This window comes from Lonchura striata, chromosome 2, assembly GCF_046129695.1.
Source record: "Lonchura striata isolate bLonStr1 chromosome 2, bLonStr1.mat, whole genome shotgun sequence".
In the NCBI taxonomy this organism is placed as follows: Eukaryota; Metazoa; Chordata; class Aves; order Passeriformes; family Estrildidae; genus Lonchura; species Lonchura striata.
The window spans coordinates 89224284-89244560 of NC_134604.1; the positions used below are offsets into that span (position 1 = coordinate 89224284).

The window sequence follows — 20277 nt, forward strand, 5'->3', positions numbered from 1 at the left end:
GAGACTTGCTACATTGTAAAAAATAGCTCCCATTATCTGTGGTGTTTCCACCAGCACACTTGAACATTTTTAGGCAAAACCCCTTTTCCATAGTCTTTCTGCCTCCCACTGCCCCACTGCTCATGGCTTCTTCTCCAAACCCTTATTTCTGTGTGTATAATTTGCTTCTGCTGCCCTTAGCACTTTTTCTGCCTGCACTCCTGATAGCTGTTATCACCCTCTGGAAATAACCAACAGCAACATATGAGACTACCATTTCACTTTATCAGACAGCCAGAGGCCTCAGGAACTTCTGAGCAAAGACAGATTTGAAAAACTGAGCAGTTGGCAGCACCTTAAGAACTCGCCTAACTAATTTCCAAGGCAGAAGTGACAATGTCCAAGTCATTCCTGGCAGATCTCTAATTTGCCCTTAAGGAGTAACATTAGGACTCCACAACCTCCAGAGAGGGAGAGAGAGGGAGGAAGGAAGGAAGGAAGGAAGGAAGGAAGGAAGGAAGGAAGGAAGGAAGGAAGGAAGGAAGGAAGGAAGGAAGGAAGGAAGGAAGGAAGGAAGGAAGGAAGGAAGGAAGGAAGATTCAGGCTGAAATTTTCAGTCTAACATTCATGCCTGTAAAAGATGAATAGTGTCAAGCAGAACTTATCATTTGTAGTTATTCAGATCACACCACAGCAATATGAGAATCACTGAAAGTAGGGTTCCTCCAATTTGTTATGCTGCTCTTGGGAAATGTCTTGGGAAGAAAGGCAGAAGAGAATGTAATGATATGTCTTCATAATACTCTGCCAGCCTCCAGCAACTTCTGGCTTGGGGATTTCTTAACCTGGAGGCAGAATTCATACTTAATATCATTTTCATGAACTTGCAGTTCCCTCCTGATTGCCTGAGAGGAAATTCACTGTTTCTAGTAGGCTAAGATCAAATTTGATGAGTAGGTAGCTCTACTCTGTGTTGCTGAAGAACCATCTTCCTTGTGTTAATTCTGAACATATTACCTACTAGTTTCATTTGAGGACTCCTAGGTCTTACCTTTGGAGGTATAATGAGAAACTTTATCTTTATTCATATGCTACAGGCTGTTCATGTGTTTGTCAATCTTTATCATATCTCCCCACAGCCATCTCTCCTAGGCCAGGGAGTCCCAGTCTACCTGTTCAGTCTGTATGAAAGCTACTTCTCGTGTTTTATCATTCCTCCCCAAACTTTTTCAATATCACAATTTAGCTTTTTGGTGATGTAACCAAAACTTTAACATTCAGTTTGCATTTTGCAACAGTTTGCAACAGTCTGTGTGTTCTGCTGTTTTTTGGGGCTTTTTAAACCTATATAACCTCTAAATTTCACACCCAACGAAACATCTCAGAGCCATTAATTATAGGTAAAGTTACATTTCTCCCCAATGTTCACTGTTTTATGCTCATCTACATTCAGTTTGAGATGCTGTTCTAGTGCCCACTCATCCTGTTGGCCAAGATCCTTTTCTCTCATCTGGTTTCTCAGTCTTAGAATAATTTCCACTAATAATCTCCTGTTAATCTCTTTACTGTAAATCCTGTCTATCTTTCAATTGATTTTATGCAATACATGCAAATACCTTCCCTCTTATCCTATTACTGCTTAGGAGATTTTAAGATTTTGCGGTGAGAGCCCTTATTGAGTGCATGTAAAAGAACAAATAGGCAGATGCTGTCAGCCAAAGATCTTCTGTATCTCCATTATCTCACAGGAACCTGATGGATTTGTAGATCATGATTTCTCCTTATCAAGGTATATTGAATTTCTCCCAATATATCATATATATCCATCTTCTCTACCCTGTGTAGTGATTTCTAATACATTCGTCAGTCCTACCAGGCTCTGTTTCTCCTGTTTTCTCTTGGAAGCATTTAAAAAGGCTGATGCTGTATTGGATACATTCAGTTGCTTGGTTCTATGTCTGTTTTAAATAAAAGGTTATGGACTATTATTGTTATTTCAGCTAATTCATCCTTCAGTCCCTTTAAATCTATTGGATGAGCACCATCTGGTTCTAAAATTTCCTTCCTATTCATTTTGTTTATTTGCTCCATACCTCTTCTACAGTCACCTCAGCTTGAAATAGATCCTCTGACGATAGCCATAAGGAAGCATTCTGCTGCAGGAAGCTCTCCAAGTTCCTTACAATGAACACAGGAGCAAAAAAAAAAAGAGATCATTTTGCCTCTTCTGTTACAGCCATCTCTTGCTCAAGGACTGGTTATCTGTTGGCCTTATCATTCCCCAAACCTTTCAATCTACCTAATATTCAAAAGAAGCATACAGTTGCAAATCACTTCCTAAATTACTTCAGACTCCTAGTATTTTGATGTAGGTAGAAACAGTCACCCTCTCCATTCTGACCATGACTGGGGACATCCTGTTTTGTAGAAAGATCCTTCTGTATGGCAACAATTGTTTTTCTTTTCAACTACTGTTTGTATATACTACAGATAAACTGAGAGGGTCTGAGATGTAGGCTCAGACATATATTATGATTGAGTACATGAGCTTAGATTGTGCACTTTGAAGTAGGGTCCTTGCTGTTGATCTTCTTAGGCCTGTGCTTACTTTGAACCCTGTAAGTGCTCAGGCCCTTTTAATAATAGGATTAAAGTAATCATTTGGTTGCTGATGTGAATTTCATGTCTACCACTTCACACAGAGCTGAAAAAATATACCATGCATTGTCAGCCTGATAGTAATATGGATGTGTTTTTCCATGCCAAGTTTATATTCCCATAGCTGTCTAATGGAGTTGCTGTCTTAATGTGAATGAAATTCAAATGTTGTGAGTGAAATGAAAGAAAGACTTGTACCGATGGCTTGTCTTGAAGATGAAGTGTCTCTTGCTGGATAAGTAATTTTTATGAATCATTAGAGAGGAGTCAGAACTCACATTATGAAGCAGTGCTATGTCTAACCATAAAGTCCAGTGAGTCCTGGCTGTTTTGCTACAATGCAAATGCCTGGCTTGACTGAGTACTGCTCATCTATCTGTCCCTGAAAAGCCTGTCCACAATGATGCTGACTCTTCCTTATATCCAGAAGAATTCCAGGAACCCAGAGTCCTCATTTGCAAGGAAGAGTTTCTAACACTTGAACATCCAGCAGAAAATGTGAGGAAGGGGCTGGTTTGTCTGGCAGCAAACACAGCACTGGCAGGCAGTGGGAACTTCACTTGCAGGAGAGGGCAGAGGAAGACCTGTGAGCAAGGCAGATTGCTGTGCCTGCATGCCTACAACACTTCCATAGCTGAGCCCACACTGCTTCTCCTGCCAGATTCTCTGTGAGCATGCCCTGGACCCAGCATGGTTTGCTTTTTCCTATAGTAAGGTGCAGATCCACCTACAGTTGCATTAGTAAACACAGGGCAAAAAGGCAGAAAGGAAGCATGACTGCCCTCAGATCTGATCCTTAAAAGATCTTTACTTCTTTTTTCTGAATTAGGAAAAAAGTGCTATTTCTCTCCCCTAAAATGATGTTGAGAGTTCTCACCTGTGAAATGCAGGCCATGCGAGCACATAACACATAATGTGTTTAACCTGTGCTCACAGAAATTCCTGAGTGGGGCTTACGTGGTGGAATTGAAAAGTACAACAGAGTTTGTTCTGAGAACTTCCTCTCTGTTGTTCTGTACCAAAAGTGCCATGCTGCATCTTTCTCTGTATTATAATTATTATTCTAAGCCCCTGAGTATCCTGCTGCCTTCTATACCCAATGCTGGAGGCAGGGAGATGTGTTGCAATGGAAACCATGCATAGGGAATTAATTTAAAAATTAATTAAAAAAATGGGATAAATAATAGAATAATGGGCTTCTGTGTGATGGTATCTACAGCTTGCAGGTATTTCTGTTTTCATATGGTAATCTCTAGGCTTGCTGGGCTTTGCTTCCCTAGCCACAGACTACCAAAAAGGAGCACTAGTCAATGCTGCCAATGCTTCCCTCCTGCAGAAAGTGTGCAAATTTCTAGGAAGACCTTGGTGCAGATCTGTTCAGCTTGACAGGGAATATGCTGATCTGAAAGCCCACTAGCTTTGTTTACAGTGTGTGAGACAGCTTCTGTCCCCACTTATGTGCCCATTTTATTCTCATGACAAAGCACTTATTTTCCTTTTCAAAGTTGAGTTTTACTCTAATTTGTTGTGATATGGGAGTTCCACAGACACTGCAGGAAAAAGAAAGAATATTATAAAAGAGATATAAGTGGCTTCATTAAAAATATTACTGAAAATATGAAGTGAAATTGAGGGAAAATATTTTTTCTTCTAGCTCTTTCAGTTTCACTAAATCTTGGTAAGCATATTTTAACAGTAGCCAGTAAATCAACCTGGAGCAGAAACTTTATGAGTTTTATGAAGTTGATGCACCCCTTTGAAATATCTGTGGTAGTCCTCCTTCTATGTTTGTTAGAGGGAGTTGAGCAAAACCAGGAAAATTGCTCCAGCTGCTTTCAGACAAACTAGGACTCCGTGCAATATGATCTATGCTTCTCAAAGCTGATCACTGTTAGATGATGAACATTGTTGAAACAGCCTGAGATTTATCAGGATGAAACTGTACTCCCTGTGATATAAAGCCAAAGATAAAATATTGCAGTCAGTAATAATTCATCTCACTGAAAAACAACTGTGTCAGTGTCTGTGGTTTGGTTAGACAACACACAAAGAAGGAAAAATCGTAAGGAGAAATATGCAAATGCAATTTTCTGGGAAAAATCTACACAAGTTTGGTACTATTAAAATTAGGAGGAAAAGAAAGAGATCTGGATTTTGTTAAAATAATCTGTGGATGTATCTGAGAGAACTCCCATTGATATCTGTGGGGCCAGGATTTCACCCTCAAGTCACTATTCACATCCTCTTCCTTCTCTGGTTTTCTTCCTTGTAAAATAGCCTTTTACATTTTCTGTATTAAAGAAGTGTTTGAATGAGGCTGCCCCCTCACAGCCTCTTGCCAGCTGCAGTCAAAGGTCTGCCTTGTTCTGATGGCTTGCTCTTTGCAAGGGAAAAAGTAAAGTTATTCATCCATTAATTATATTTTTAAATGCTAGGTAAGAACAAAGTATTATTGTTGGAGATTGCCTTTGGAATGGCTTCACTTTGGAAACAGGCTTTGGGTCTTTTTGTTTAATTTCACTTTTAAATTCAAATCCTGTGAAAAATCACAGCATTAGTATGTATGTTTCTGTATTTTATTCCAGCTAAAGAATTTTGGCCAACACAGTTTTTGAAAAAAGCTAATGCTTTGCTGTACATGATTGGAATGCTGCTTCTGCTTCTTGTTTTTAAGAGGGAACACTGTCAATACACAAGTGTCTGCAATATTTTAACACTAAGTGCCTAACCAGGACGATTTTCTCATTTGTATTGTTTTAACCTGAGGCTTGGAAGATAGGCAAAAAATTTAAGGACATGAGAAAATTTCTATTATGTGAGAAGTGAGACTACTCTATTAAAAAATACTAGTTTTGTACACAATTTGTTTACTGCACAATTTACTGTGGAAGCACATCCGTTTAGCTTAATAGCAAGATCCTGTAATAATCAGATGAGCGAAGGCAGCTGCCATGTCCCACTGGTGTCCCTCTAAAACACTGCAATCTCTGGTGGAACACCTTGCCTTGGGCTCCAGGTAACAGGAAACTCGTCTCACCAGTCCTGGGGAGCAGAAGATTGGAGCTCTGTGCAGATCTGACCAGACCATGGTGTAGTGGCAAGAGGGTTACGGCTGGAGAAAAAGGAGATGTGTGAGGTGCTGGCTGCAGTGTCTGGAGCCTTCTGAGGCACCCACGTGGGGAGAGTAAGCTCCAAGATAAGAGCATGTGCAGATAATTTGGTATTTTACTTTATTCTTCCACTTAAGCTATGTGCTGTTCTTGACATGAAAGATGGAGCAAACTTGTCCCTAAGCCTGTTGTTGTAGCACTATCTACACTGACTGTCACAGCCCACCCTAGCACAACCCTGGAAAACTAAGCCAGACATGACATATTACCTGAGGACATCAGCCATGACAATGAGTGCCTGTCACAGGTGAGGCTGGATACATGGGGACAACCTCAGAGGCCATGTCTTTAGTCATAAATCAAATAGGACACCAGGATGCTCCCAGGCACTGAAATTCACTCACCTAAGTCTGCTAACCAGACGTGTAGGGCTCTGCCTCCTGGGCATGGCCTAAGAGCAAATCCTATGCTAGGACATGTTTTGGATGTGTTCACTTGATTTCAGAGTCCATGAGTGTGTAATGACCTGGACACAGCCCCAGGGCTGCATTTCCAGCAGGAGCACTGCCAGGCACATGTTGCCATGGCAGAGCCCAAGAGGGAGCCCTGGGACCAGACCAAAGTGCTGCACCAATTGCACTGATGTGAACACCTACTTCTCAAGTCAATGCATCTCCAGCAGCTTTAGACCAAGCAATCACCTGACCTCCTGCCCTTGGAATCCTCACCTAGGATCTGACCTCAATCCCAAGCACTTTGGAGTGGGCTGTCCTTTCCTACAAGCACTGGCTTTGGGTCAGGTATAAGCTGGCCTGCTCCTCAGGGCACCAGGGACCTGAGATCCTGTCAAAGCCATGAAGGACTCAGCATCTGAAAAAACCTTTGTTTCATTTAAGTTCTTGAATAATGGAATAGTAAACAAACTCTAGTGCAATGTGTGATAGCTCTAGCTTTTAAACTAAAAGTAAATTAATATTTTGTACCTTTGTGTCATATTTTGTGATACTTGGATTTAAAAGCTTTTGGTTATAAGAATATTTATAATAAAAGCGTATCTGTAAATACATCCAAACAAAAGTATGCACATGCACAAATAATCTTATTTTCCCTAAGAGGTGTTCTTTTATTGGCTCCATTTGAAAATTAATGTTCTCATGAGATGAAGTTAATGTAACAATATCCCGATAATTGGCATTTGGCAGTTATTGCTACTGCTATTTTACAGACTAGTTTTGATGAATTCCTGCTTTGACACACAGTTATAATTCAGTGCTTTGCTTTCTTTTTCCTTTTCCCTCAGCTGCTATAATCCATAGCAAGTAATTAAAACATAAAATCAGCAAGGATCACCTGCAATTTTTCTTTTTTTCTTTCATGGCCTCTAGAAAATGGTCTGAAAGAGGAAAAAAAAGTAAAATGTTCCTTCTGCCTGTCTACATTTTTTTCTCACTATCTATTCATTTTCCAAACATTCAACATAAAGAAGAAAATGCTGATAGAGAGGAAAAATCCTCTAAGAACTAATGAAAAGCTTTCTTCTTGAAGTAATTCAGTTTGCTATTCAAACCAGGGAAGTGTCTTTACTATAGTTAGATATGGTTGTGTTCCTTGAGAACATGAAAACATAACAGTGTATTATTAGTGAAGAAACTGAAGAGCAGCTGTTAGTTAGCACCTGGTTCCCAAGAGCAGACTGGGAATACAAAGAGAAACTCTCTGTGTGTGCCCTGGCAGCAAGAGAGGAACAAACATCTTAAAGTCCAGTACATCTTAAAGTCCAGTCTTCCCCTGAGAAAGCAGCACTCCCCTCAAGATATCTATGCAGAGCCCTGAGGACTGATGGCAAATGGCAGGTGGAAAGGAAAAAAACAGCTCAAAAGAGTGAAAACCAAAACAAGGCATTATCTTACCTCGCTGCAGCTCAGTGCTGCCTCTGCTCATGAGTCTGTGAACAAGAGAGAACAGGACAGACTTGCCTCTTTATTGGATTGCCCAAACTATATGTTTCATAATTAGGCAGTCGGGCATCAGTGCTGCGGGTGAGCTATAAATATAATATCTCCAAAGCAGCAGCCATGGGCAGCAGATAAGGACTGCAGCATCTCTGTGCTAACCAGCCTTTTAAGGCATCACAGCTAGAGTTGCATGAGGGCGCTGATGGAAAGGGCTGTTGTGCTCTTGAGCAGTGCCAGCCCATCACTTTGCTGCATTTGGGGGTGCCTTCAGGAGGTGCTGCAAGGCACCCTGAGGAGATGGTGATATTTCAGGGCTCGGTATTTTGTCTGAGATATAAGCAACTCTAATTTATCAATCAGATTATTTGCCAGGCCTTTGGGATTGACAGAAACACCTTAAAAAGTGCTGCCTGCTCTGTGGATGTCACAAACTCCAACACTCCTTCATCTGTCCATCTGTCCACCCCAGATGTGCAGCCCTGTTGCAGTATAGTTTGTGTCCTGTGTCCTGCCAAGTTTTTGCCTTGTACCTCCTCATGCAGGAAGCTGTAGTGCCACCTCACTACAAAAGACAGCAGCTTTAGAGATTAGCTTGAGATCACAAAGTAAGTTTGTGCTGGCAGCAGGACTGTAGCTCAGGGGTGAACTTTCTGCTCAGGACTTGTTGTGCCTTTCCTGCTGCAAGGTAAGTGTGATGCTGGGTGAAGGGGACACTTGTACATAAAAAAAAAAAGGAAGTTGTCTGAGGTGGAAAAAAAGCTCTTCTAGTACCACCCTTGGGATCAGTTTTGCTGGCTGGGGAGGAAAACCTGTACAAACAAGACTCAGTGAAGAGGTAGGGTTACAACATGCCTACCTCATTGCCAATATTGGATCCATCTTGTCGTTTCAATGTACTTCTGCAGAGAAAGTTGTAGCAGAGACATGGTCCTTGGTACGAAGTTGAACTATTTTAAGAGGAAGAAAAGGAAAACCTCTCTGTAAGATGGAGTGGTGAAGAAATAACATCAGGCAGACTGTGTGCAGGCAAATGACTCTCTACAGCAACATACTCATGTGAGAAGTGCTGTGCTGTAGAACTGAGCTTGCGGGTTGTTCCTCCCCCTGGCTGAAGCAGCAGTACTTGATGAGGGATTCAATTACTTTGCTGATTTATTACTTCCATAGTCCTGAAGAACACCACATTCCCTTCATCTCCTGTTTCTCTCTTTTCTTCAGAGCTCTGATTGGGCAACAGTCCTTAGGAGAGAGCATCACCTCCCAGCTTGTCTCTGAGCAGTTTGGACAACAAGTGTAGGTCAAGTTGCAGAGGCTGGATACTAACACAAACTGTGTGCCAGGCTTTTTTGCATGACAAACTGATTTATGGCTTGACATGGAACCCAGTCAAGTTTATGGTTTTAACTCTAAACCAATGAGAAATTGGCATCTGAGGCATTCATCTTACCATTAAAAAGCTCGCAACAGCATGTCCTCAGCCTCTGCCAAGCAACATGATTTGACAGCCTGATTCAAGCCTCTGGCAGAAAATGACTTTCACACATCTCCTTTTATCCCTGCAGAAATGCCTAGCTTCCAAGCACCATGGATGAGAAGCATGGCCTGGAGACTAGGGTTAGGGAGATAAGAGAAGTATCCCAGAGATTCCTGGAGAAAGTATTGTTCATCCTAGATCTAGTGGCCTTTTGCCTCATATTTCTTTAGCTACCATGTAAACAGCCCATTCACATTTCCCAGGAGAATATATAATTATGAAAAGCTGTTTCAGCAGCAAAAATTGGGTAGTTAAGACATATTTTTACAGTTCTGGAAAGCCTCAACTTTTTCACGTTAGCCAATTTTTTTTTATTATTTATGATTCAAAGGTCCAGCTGATGTTGTAGAAACAACCTGGATAAATTATGGCTGTCCCCTGCCCCAGTCCAGGATGTTCTGGGCACTAATGACATCTTTAATCCCCAGGTGTCAGTCCAACTGCAGAACATTTTTGGATCTGGTGTACACATCCAGGAACTAGGGACTAGCCTGTGGTAAATGATGCCTTCCAGAACACTTAATACAAAAGTTAGAGAAGGTGGATTACAGATCTGCTAGTGCAAACTTTACTGCTTTTCTCTCTGAAAAGAGCAAATTTTCTTTAAAGCTGGTTACCCCACATTGTCCTGCTAGTTAAACTGTCCCAGTTCCATTCTGGGTGTTGCTTTATTCTCGAGGACCCTTGCCAAGGAAAAGACTCCTTAAAAAAAAGATGCTGCCAGAAAGCGAAATCATCAGCAATGTGTCAGGCCTTGATCCTGTGCTCCTGGCAGCAGGTAACAACTGAGTCACTTCCTTGAGACAGGCAGGGGAATGCCCCCACACTTAGGGGACCAGCACTTCCAGGCACAGCAGGGTGGCAGGCTAACAGGAGAGGTATTCCTGTGGATGTTGTCAGAAGCAGAGATGTAGCCTTTATGAAAAGGGATGGTGCTGAGGCTCTCTATCTCTATGCCAGTGATGGCATTGCTTGGCACAGACCCTCTTGCCCCATGGGGCTGTAGCCCTGCAGCTTCCATGACTGAGGCACAGTTAGGAAGCAAAGCAAGAATTTCAAGCAGTTCCCTACTCCAAGGCAATGGGATGTGTATGTACAGTAAGAGATGCTTTATAATCACAGAATCATTTAGGTTGGAAAAGAGCCATAAGATTATTGAGTCGAAATGTGCTTTAGAAATGGAAAGGAAATGCTGCAAGCTGTAAAGCACAGCTCCCTTGGAAACTGTACCAAGGTGCCATTAGCCATCCATTGCAGCGAGGTTAGAGGTTTTACCACTAATCCCCCACAATCAGGATTTGCTGCCCTGCCATTCTCTGCAAGCCACAGAAGATGCCAGAAATGTGGGCATCCAAGAAGAACGTAAATGCTCAGGATAGGTTTAACAAAGCAAAATCTAACCAGTTTGCACTGGTAGTGTGTTTACTAAAAGAAGAGCTCCGCTAACAGCTATTCATGGGAATCTGCCCTTGCTGTTCTGACATTTGTGTTCATGGTAGGCAACACAGCAATTAAAACTGTGTTATGATGTTGTTGAGCCTTTAATCTAATTTGCAGGATTTAGATGTGGGTTATGTACATATGATATTGACTGCCAGAAACTTAGCAGCAGATCCAGAGGGGAAGAGGGCACCTGTGGAGATTGTGCTGATAGTCAATATTTTGCCAGCCCTTCACACTCAGATTCTCACACTGAGAAAGATGGGATTAGCATTTGCTGTTATGAGCGGGAGATTCAGCTGTACTAGCAAGATGTCAGACTGCTGGCTTCTTCTAGCCCTTCACAGCCACAGGTCACACCAGTGCCTTCCAAATTAGACACCTGCACATAAAACTCCACTCTCAGCCCTCCCCACACCTGGAGGAGTACCTGGAGGATCTCAGCCTCACCTCCCTCCTGGTGGGCAGCTGTCCTCATTGATACCATTGTGCCCAGACCATGGGGCACAGGTGAGATGTAGGTACTTTCATGTGAAGCAGCAAAGCATGGTGATTTCCAAGGACCTCATTTCTGCCTGATTTCCCCTCCTGCCCTGTGTTTTGAGCTGAAGCTCCAAGAAGATACCATTGCTGCAAAGATATGCTCAGGCTTGAGAGCAGGTTGAAGCACTCAGAGCCCTGTGACGTGCATGTTTTCCATGGATGCTCTCATCGGAAGTTCACCTCTCACAGTTTTTGACATCAAAAGCTGGCATCTGGTGTAAGCCAATTATCTGTGTGCTTTCTATGGGGGCTGGAGGTGCCTAACTCCTGCTACTGACTATCAGGTAGGAGAAAATGGTTCACACCAGACTTTCCTTCACATAAATTTTGTCACCAGTTAACTTCTGGTTGCTGAATTTATGTGAATTATGCCTCATTCAGTATGAGATGCCCTTGCTTTGAGTAGTGTGCCACAAAAATGTCTCCGTTGGGTGAGCTATAAGTTAACCTAGCCTATTTTTTTGCCCCTAGCCAGTAGTCTGTGCTTGTGAATATATATATCCCAGAACAGTTTCCTGAATTCCCACAGGTTTTGGGTTGGGAACTCTCTGAGACAGAAGAAGCAAATTATATTTAATGACCTTGATGCATTTCTTTTTTTTTCTTTCTGTGAATTTCCTGCTGTTTCTTAAGGTGTTTGTTCTGTCCCATGCCCCGTCTCCACAGCTTGTGCCCCTTGGGCCTGGTGGCTGTCAGAGCTCAGAGCACAGGCAGGAGTTCTTCCCCTAGCAAACAATGCCACATTTGGGTAAATGATGCAGATGAGACTGAGTTTGAAAATTCAGACCCCCAACTCTCTCCAAAACCTCTAAAACCAAAATTTGCATGGAAAACTGAGGAAGATTTTCCATTTCTCCCCCACTCCATCCTCTGTCCTGCTCACACTGAGAGAGATGAATCCCAGTCCCCAGGCTGCCTTTCTGTGCCTACTTAATGGCCCCATGCCTTAGGGTTCACTTTGCAGACCTGATCACAGAATCACAGAATAATCACAGAGGTTGGAAGAGACCTCTAAGATCATCAAGTCCAACCTGTGCCCTAACACCTCAACTAGACTATAGCACCAAGTGCCGTGTCCAGTCTTTTTTCAAACACATCCAGAGACGGTGATTCTACCACCTCCCCAGGAAGAAAATTACAGTACTTTATTATTCTTTCAGTGAATTTTTTTTTCTTAATATCCAACCTGCACCTTCCCTGACGTAGCTTGAGACTGTGTCCTCCTGTTCTGCCAGTTGCTGCCCGGTGGAAGAGACCGACCCCCACCTGACTACAGCCACCTTTCAGGGAGATGTAGAGAGCAGTAGGATCACCTGAGTCTCCTTTTCTCCAGGCTAAGCACCCCCAGCTCCCTCAGTCGTTCCTCACAGGGTTTGTGTTCCAAGCCCCTCACCAGCCTTGGTGCCTCCTCTGGATGTGCTCAGGTGTCTCAGGGTCCTTCCCAAACTGAGGGGCCAGAACTGGACACAGCACTCAAGGTGAGGCCTCACCAGTGCTGAGTACAGGGGAAGGATGAGCTCCCTGCTCCTGCTGGCCACACCATTCCTGACACAGGCCAGGATGCCCTTGGCCTTCTTGGGCACCAGGGCACACTGCTGGCTCATGTTCAGCCGGCTGTCACCAGCACCCCCAGGTCCCTTTCTGCCTGGGTACTGTTCAGCCCCACTGTCCCCAGCTTGTAGCATTGTAGGGGACTTTTGTGGCCAAAATGTAGAACTCAGCACTTAGACTTATTAAACTTCATGCTGTTGGACTCTGCCCATCCACCTAACCGATCTAAGTCTCTCTGCAGAGCCCTCCTTCCTTCCAGCAGATCAACACAAGCTCCCAGCTTAGTGTTGTCTGCAAATTTGCTAATGAAGAACTCAATGCCCTCATCCACATCATCTATAACAATATTAAATAGAACTGGTCCCAGCACAGACCAGAAGCAAGGGGCCTTATAAATAATAGGGAAGCTGGATAAGACAAATGCAGATCAAGCCAATATGGTTAATGCTACATTCTCCCTTTATTGTTTATAAGATGGCAGTTTATATACACTTCAATATAGTTTACAAATTGTGTGCACACTATAATTGGCCAGCAAACATTGTTTGTCTTTGTCTTAAGGTGGCTAAAGTTTCACATTGCAGACCTATAGTAATTCACACTCAGAAAGCTCATTACTTTTTGTTCACACCTTAACATAATTTCTAACTGCACCACAGACTAATTCCTACCTGCGTCATAGGCTTCAAAGGCCTTGCCGAGGCCCATATCTGAGTCCTAGGCTGGGGTTAGCTCAACCTTCACTCTAAATATAAATCATGTTCTCTCTCTCTCAGAAATCTTGCTACCCAGGCCCCTGAGGACACCACTGGTGACTGGCCCCAGCTGGATGCAGCCCTGTTCACCACCAGCACTGACAAATGAAGTGCCCTGAGAGAAGAGAGAACTGGGTGATGACTCTTAAGCCAGAGGGGGTGCTGGATATATTTTCAGAGTATATACAAAGTTGGAAAAGCACAAATCATTTATTCTTCACTCTTCCACTTATATGCCAAGCAAATATCACAGCTCACAAAAGGCCATTGCTCTTAGCAGCTGTCTCATGGCCCCATCTCTGCCCTTTCCCATTTTGGCTGAAATACTCATTCAGTATGCTTTAGCTGCTGTTTTTGGATCATGCTAAGGTTTCTTCAATCTAAAACTAAATCTACCCTCATAATCCACCAAAATAAGTCCTTACAAAGCTAAGTAGGCTTCACTTAACAACAGTGAAACCTTTTGTGGTTTGTAGTGACAAAAGGATCCAAGTGATTGCCTGAGTTCAAAATAGAAGAGATAAGCAATCCTTGTAACACTGACTTTTGGTTCCCTGTTTGCCCACTTATCTGCCTATTTGAACTATTGCCTTTACTCCATTCTACCTAACTCCACCAGTGAATATATGTGCAAAAAATTCTTTCAGGACTTATTTTAGAAGAGAGGAATTTTCTCCTGAGGTAAATCTTATCTCAGAGAAGTACAGTGCTGTGACCCCAGCAGCAGGAGTCAGGAGCTGTCACTAGCAAAATGAAGAAATCAAGAGCCCAGCCTGCTTCACCTACCTCCAAGTACGAGGCTGCTTGTATGGATCAGGAATTTTACACTAAGCAGTTTTATTTTGGCATGCACAAACACAAAAGCAGACTTTTGTAATAGAAACTGTAGATTGCCTTAAGCATATGTGTAATCACCAGCCTGCCCATAATAAGTAATAATAATCCCAGCTCTGACATTAATTCATGGTGTGACCTTGGACATGACACCCACATCTATGTTATCCAACCTGGCAAGAAACGCTAGTCCCAGTCACAGACAGAGATGGTGCAGGTGCCAAACATTTTGAAAAAAAAAAATCACATAAGCTCCCAAGGGCTCAGGTTTCCTAGTTGTAGGCAAAACTATGAGAGAGATCATTGCTCAAGAACAAGATCTGAAAAATACACTAAGATGATAAAAAAAACCAGCCCCCAGTGAACTTAGAGTTCTCCATACCTCCACAGCCAGTAAAAGGATCTGTCTGTCAGGAACCCATTTCCCAACAGAATCTCCCAAGACTAGCTGTGATAGCTCTTTCCCCACATCTTACTCAATTTTCATGCTGAGCGAGGGGTATAAGGTCTTGAATAGAGATGCTTCAGCACCTCAGAATTATCCTGTCTGCACCCATTACTGCACTGCAATCAATAAGCTGTTCTTAGGCTATATAAGGCAGGACTTCAGCTGTAAAATCCCCTTTTGTGATATTGCTCTAATGCAAGGCTGGTGCCTCAGGTTAGCCTTCATATGCAATTTGAAACAAGCCCAGCAATATTAAAAAGTTGTGTGGATAAAGAGCAGCTGTTGTTGTTACAGAATATATCCCTCCCCTGGACAAATAACCAACAGGTAACTCAATCTTTGCTAGAGCTTTGCTGAAAGAAGTGCAGCCTAGGGCTACTGTGTACCTCTTAGGCTATTTAGCACAATGAGAAGAATTTCACTGTCAAGCCTAGATTAGTGCTCAGATTAATGGCCAACCTGCCACCTGCCACTGCCCCTTATCCAGATCCTGTATGTGACTACAGTAAACTTCAAATGCTTCTTTTCTCTTTATGTTGGGTCACTCATTTTCTCCTCCATGACATAAAAACCTCTGAAGATGATTCAATTAATACTTCATCTGTTTCAGTGATGCCTTTTGTGAGAGCTCATAGTGATTTCACTGGTGGATTGAAAAAGTTACATATATTATAACTGCCATTAATTTTATGGTCAACTTTAACAGAGAACATGACATTTGCCAGGACAGCTCTTCATCACACCTGGTTTAAACAATAGCTACTTCTGACATCATTGAGGCTACTCAGATTTTTCAAAAACAATTCAAAGACAAATTATCATCTCTGTGGACATGCATTAATTTGAAAGACTTGACAGACATGTTCTAGAGCACAGAAATCAAAATCAAAGAATGTGGAGCAAAGACATGACCTATCTCTGCTATATAGGCCTTCTCAGCCAAGACTAGCTACATTTTTACACACTGATCAAAATGCACAAATAGCTCTCTCATATTAAATTTTTTTGGGAAAAAACCCCACAGTGTATATTTTATGCTTTAAAAAGATGCATTTACATTCAGTATGACTGAAGGACAGTGAGATTAGAGTCTTTATCATGCAAAATCTGCACTCCGTTTTTGCAGATATCCTGACTATGAATTTGCTGACCTTTTTCTAATGCTGCCTGTATGCATACCTCAGAAAACCATAATCCAATGTAATACTAGACCACCTGAGTATTACCATAATTTTATATGCATTTCATTCCGTGTTCCACCCCTCTTTTCCTCTTACATGTTATGGCTGGCATACCACATGTCTCCCCTGCTTCCTTTCTGCCCCAGACATCTGCAGTGTCAGCGGTGTGGTCTTCCATCCTCCCCTCTCCACTCAAGCCATGAAAACTGCAGGGTAATCCTTTGAATTGCTGCCTCCTTAGCATCTTTCCCACCACTTCTTTCCCGTCAAGGATTAGCAGATGTTTCCTGAAAACATCTGCCATTTCTCACCTTTCCCTCATTCACCTCACTCCCCATATAACCTTATTTTCCTGGAGCAGTTTATTACCCTTTGTTTGCCACTGACAAATGTCCCTGTGGTATTCCTCACCTATCCAGCCCTCACCTATCCAGCCCCACACAGGCGCTGTGTCTGACCCCGTTTTGGCAGAGTGTGCCAAACTGGGGGGGAGCTGTGGCCATCCAAATTGGAGCAGGAGCTGTGGCCATCTGTTGCAGCTGTTGTTTCATGGCTCCTCGCCGTGCTGGAGCAGCCCCTGTGTCTCAAGCAGAGAGCAGTTGAGATCCATAAATCACCCAGACACGCCAGGTATGCCCAGCCACAGCAGTAAGGGCAGCTGCTGAGTGCAACCCAAGTGCCTCTTGGAAAACTCTTCTGTAAACATATCTGCCATTGAATTTTTGGGCACATATACTGAGCATTCTGGACAGCACCCTGCTGATATAGAGATGAGAGGTTCACAGCTTTCTTTGATCTGTGATCATGCTAAACTTGGCTCCTGCTCAGCAGACAGCAATGCTTCTTTCTGTGTTTTAGGAAGAATCTGCTCTTTTGCTAGAGTGTATTGAGAAAGCGTTTTTCTGAGTCTCTGCATGAGCCACAGGCATCACCACTACTTTGAAATTGAACCTGGGCCTGAATAGTTTCAGTAGTTGCCAGATATAAAGAAAAATGAATAGAAAGATCTCCTGGCATTGATGAGTCTAGAACTAAGGGAGATTAACAAGTAGAAAGAAAAAGAAGTTGTTATCTCTGCCTTGTATGCTGAAATGCATTTAGACCATTCGGTTCTGCATATCATCTCAACAAATCCTAAAGACTGGATCCCAGACCTGAGGATTCTCTGACTCTGATCCCGCTCTGGTCTTGATCTTTTGTGTCAGGAAGGGCCCATGGGACATCTTTGCCTTCTGGAAATCAAATTTTAAGAAAACCAGATATTGACTATTGACAGATATTAACGATGGCATTGGTGATGATGAAGAGGAGAAGCTCTCTGAAGAGTAAAAGGAGAAGGAAGAGAAAGTGTGGTAGAGTAAGGTGGAGAAAGTGTGGTAGAGAAAGGAGGAGAAAGTGTGGTAGGGAAAGGCCAGGGGATCCCAGAAATACAGCTCTCAAAGTATCCTTTCTGGCACAGTTGTGTTAGAGGACTGAACTGAGAAGCCTTTCTCATGTAGGACCTTTGCTGCCATGATGAAAAAAAAATTACTTGCATCATCTCTTAATGTGACTAGAGCAGTTCTGCTCCTTTTCAAACATGTCAGCAGCTCAAATCACCCAGCTTTTTCTTGGTAGCTCTGGAAATAGGAATGCCAGGATCTTATTGAGGACAACCATTCTATATAACACTGTCCAGGCAGCATTGCTTGTGAAAAAACAAAAGTTATTTTCTAAGTCAAAACTGTTTTTCACAGAGATGTGATCACGTTAATGTTGAGCAACCCAAGATTATTCCTCCTGTTCATGTGACCATTGCAAGGGTATCTCCAGTACTCACAAAAGTAAAAACTTTTGCCATCAAAGACCAGTTTTGAAACTTTGCAAGTGAGGATTTTCACCACTATCCCATATGAAAATTAAACATGGGACTGCTTGATGCATTGGCTAATATGAATCCAGGATTTTGGAGAACAGACGAAAAATAAAATTGTGTTAATAGAATATGGAGTATGATAAACTACTTCTGGTTTTAATGTTTTTCAGAAATCTCTCATCCAGTACATCGACACTGAGGAAGAGGATGCCATCTTGCCCATCTGCATGGGCAGAGTTCATGCTAAGCCTGTTTATGTCATTTTCACCCTGAAATAATTAGATTGCCATTAATTCTTGTCTCAATACAGTAAAGATCTGATTAACTACATGTATATCTACTATGATTTTTAGCTTATTCACATATACCACCTGGTGTTTTCACTATATAAAAAAATTAATACAAGGAGGTCTGAATCTTGCTCTGCCTTTCAGGAGAAGCTGTCCTTCACAATCAGCATGCGTGATGGTAAGAACCAAGATATTTTGTCTGGGCAGAAGAACACACCTATCCAGCAGGCATAAATGCTTCCCAGCTCAGGCAATGGCATATGTGGGAGTGAAATAGCCCAGGGGAGAAAGGAGGTGTGCAAGGACATGCATACCTCTTTAAGAAACATCCCTTCAATGAAATACATGCTGTGGACCAGGCCTTGCTTAAAGACAAGTTTCAAGCTGAAAGGTATGTAAGCATGCTGAGAGCATTTCAACAGCATAAAAGAGATAACAAAATAATCTGTCTGCAGCTGTAAGTTTTCTTTTCTTTATGCACAGCTGCCTCTAAATAAGGAGATTGTAATGCTGATCTTTGGATTCCTGAATAAATTCATTCCTTACTTTATCTTCAAGTCTGTCTTGTGGTAGGAGTGATTTAAGTATAACTGCAAGCCACTATCATTCCATTCCCATATAAGCCACAGTTCAGTAAAGGGGTGGACTGTTCTCTTACAAAAGATACAAAACCAGAGGTAACCATTTGCTTCTTCACAAGTTGCATGAGATATTGTGAAAGTTGGTAATGAGACTTGTAAAGGAAGTCTTCTTGGGACACAGTCTTTATCTCTGGAAAGCTGGAAAAGTGCCTCAGCAAGGATCTCCATCAAATTCAGGGTGCTAGAGTTGGCTCAACTTCATGACCTTTAGGATGCAGATGAGGTTGCTGCAGCTCTGTGTGCATGGGTCCATGTTGGGAAGGATGGATAAATATAATTATTCACAATAGTACAGCCAGGATGAAAACAATCCCCCCCTACTGGCTGGATAATACCCTTATCTACAGATAAGTCCAAAAGTCAAGTGGACTGTTCCATCTCAACCCCCAAAATGTATGGTTCACCCCACACCTGTAACCCTCCCCTGAAACATCAAGTGTCTGTGACCCCATTGGCCCAAGCCTTGTTCCAGCCTACCTTGAAGCCCCCTGATAAGGGGTCTCTGAGGGGCCAGACGCCCTCTTGGATCTTCCCCCCTCTTAGAACTTCCACCTTCTCCTAGAGCATCCTCTTTACCCCTTGTCTCTCCCCTCCCCCATCCCCTCAGGCCTTGCCACGTGCTGCGTCTGGCAGCTCCAAGCAGGACCTTTCTCCATCCCTAATAAACCTTACATCCCAAGAGCAGCCTGCAGAGATCTCTCGTCTCCATTCATCTAAGCCATCCTGGAGCCCAGCGATCCCTACAGGTCCAGCCTGTAGGGAGACTGTGCATATGTTCCTGACAGGCAAACACACACATGCACGCAAAATGCACATTGCTGGTTACAGGGATCAGCAAAAAGGGAGTGAGTCATGCTGCATGCTGTCTTGGCACTGCTGCCTCCACAGTGGATATCCAAACAAAGTAAAACTACTTCTTAAACACAGAGGAATAGCTGATCTCCAATTCTACTTGCATGTGTAAGACCAAGTTTCCACAAGGAAACTTGATGGAGTCCATCTTGGAATTTACCACTTGAAATATGCAAAAGAATGATTTCTAGAGGATTTAAAGGCTGATGAAATTCAGTCCTTTGAAAGCTTCATATTCCCACAGAACAGAATCTGTCCACTCCCCTGGAAGCACAAGTGCTGTGTTTATCCTCAGCATCTTTGCCTCACATACTCCTGGAACTGAAATAACTGTAATGGCCATAATTTAATTAAATTATCAGTTTGAAACATCTGAGTGTTGTATTGAGAGTGCATGGAAAATGTGGGTGCAGATAATTGTGATAGCTAGGAATAATCAAACAGCTTGCAGAGTAACAAGAGGCTGACATGAAGGTTTATCCAAGCTGACAAATCCTGAGGCTATGGCATTAGGCTGGTCCTGTTGTGGACTGCTGAAGAACTGAGGCTGTAAATGTTTATTTTAAAATAGGCTTCCAAGGGTGTGTTCCAGATGATTTGTTACTCTTGACTGAAGTTGTGTGTATCCCCTCAATAACCACTGCAGATACT

General features: G+C 42.6%; 1 protein-coding gene across 2 annotated transcripts in view; it reads right to left on the reverse strand.

The window, feature by feature from the left end:
- The window catches only part of FHL2 (four and a half LIM domains 2), a 55739-nt gene that overhangs the window by 30328 nt on the left and 5134 nt on the right, over positions 1–20277 (reverse strand). The window contains exon 1 of one of the 2 annotated variants that reach the window (XM_077781550.1): positions 7658–7676. The exons of the other annotated variant lie outside the window; for it this stretch is intronic. The gene's annotated coding sequence lies outside the window, so the exon portion shown is untranslated. Of the gene's footprint in view, positions 1–7657; positions 7677–20277 lie in introns of those variants that run through there. 2 annotated transcript variants of the gene reach the window in all.